The 1,594-nt window shown below is 35.6% G+C and overlaps 1 non-coding gene across 1 annotated transcript; it reads right to left on the minus strand.

Annotated features, from left to right (window-relative positions):
• Positions 1-1,216: 1,216 nt before the first annotated feature.
• On the minus strand, positions 1,217-1,323 carry LOC129310228 (small nucleolar RNA R71). The gene has a single exon (XR_008593065.1). It is a non-coding gene; the product is annotated as a small nucleolar RNA R71 (small nucleolar RNA).
• Between the last annotated feature and the right edge of the window lie 271 nt (positions 1,324-1,594).

Below are 1,594 nucleotides of genomic sequence, written 5' to 3' on the forward strand. Positions count from 1 at the left end.
AGGTCCAGAGAGCCTTTACAGAGGACTCCTAAAACCCTGTTTCAACTTTGAGTTTTCATATCTCCCTCTCTGTGCATTCAAATTGATTGATTCTAGTTTCATTTTTCTTATCACTGTCTTATCTTTGTTTCTTGTGTTTAGGATTTTCTTCAATTTTTCCATTTTCCTATTTGAAAGTTTGTTAGAAGCTCTGAAGGTCTTCTGGACGAAATCCTGTTTCTCCAGACCTGAGGACCAACTTGTGAAAAATTCTGGGAACGATTGGAAAGGATTTTTAATCTGAAATTTTTATATAATTTTTCTGTATATCTATCATGTTTCTCACAAAATTTTCAGGGGAATTTATCATGTGGATTTGCTGCTAGAAAATTCACAAATTCACTGTCTCCAGAGAGCCTACTGTGCGAATTCCAGAATTGCCAAAGCTTCTTGATTGAGCATTTCTAACTCTCTTTCTACTTGTTTTTTTTTATTTTTTTTCATTTTTTTGCTATTGAGTTTATTAAAAAAAAAAAAATTATTTCTCTTGCTTTTGTGTGTTTTGAATTGTTTCTTGTTGATTTGTATTTTAGTTTAGCTTGTTCATTGTTCTTAATTTTTTTTTGAATTTGATTAGTGCATGACCCGAAGAAAACATACCTCTTTTGTTGAATTAGATCCAGAAATTGAAAGAACTATTTCTAGATTGAGAAGATCACAACCTATTCTTGATTCTCATTTGGTTTGTAATTCAACAATGGAAGGTATCTTAGGACATGAGCATGTGCATAATGAGGGCCATGGGAATGGGAATGAGAATTTGCATGATGATGGCCATGTTAATAATGAATTTGAAGGCTTGCATAACCCTAGAGAGGAGAGGAGCATTAGGCAATTAACTCAACCTAATTGGCATGATAATCCTTATGGCTTATATGTTCCTCCTACTAATGTTCAATTTGAAATTAAATCCTCTTTGATTAATGCATTGCCTAAATTTCATGGGTTACCGGGAGAGGATTGCCATAGGTTTTTGCATACTCTCCTATTGGTTTGTGATACTATGAAGCCTATGCATGTAAATGTTGATGATGTTCAAGCTAAGGCTTTTGTATTTTCTCTTGAAGGTTTAGCAAAGGAGTGGTATTTCAACTACCCTTCTTATGTGAAAGTAAGCACATGGGCTGAGCTAAGAAGACTCTTCTTAGATAAATTCTTTCCAAATTCCAAGGTCACCAATTTGAGGAAGCAAATCTATGGGGTCCAACAAGGAGAGGATGAGAGTCTCTATGAGTATTGGACTAGATTCCAAGGCCTTTTGGCTAAATGCCCACACCATCAAATTTCTAGTGAGAATTTAGTCCAATATTTCTATGAGGGCTTGATTCCAAGAGACAAAGTTAACATTGATGCCGCTAGTGGTGGATGCTTGATTGACCTCACTTCCTTAAAGGCTTGGGAACTAATTGACAAGATGGCTTCAAGTGGTGCTCAATACTCTACAAGGGAAAAGAGAAATGTGAATATGGTAGGTTCCTCAATTCTTAATGATTCATATGTGGACTTGCTAGCTGCCAAGATTGGGAGAATGTTGGCTCCACAAATATCTCAAGTG

Source organism: Prosopis cineraria, unplaced genomic scaffold, assembly GCF_029017545.1.
Source record: "Prosopis cineraria cultivar Desert tree isolate PC_DT_omini unplaced genomic scaffold, ASM2901754v1 PC4, whole genome shotgun sequence".
Classification (NCBI taxonomy): Eukaryota; Viridiplantae; Streptophyta; class Magnoliopsida; order Fabales; family Fabaceae; genus Prosopis; species Prosopis cineraria.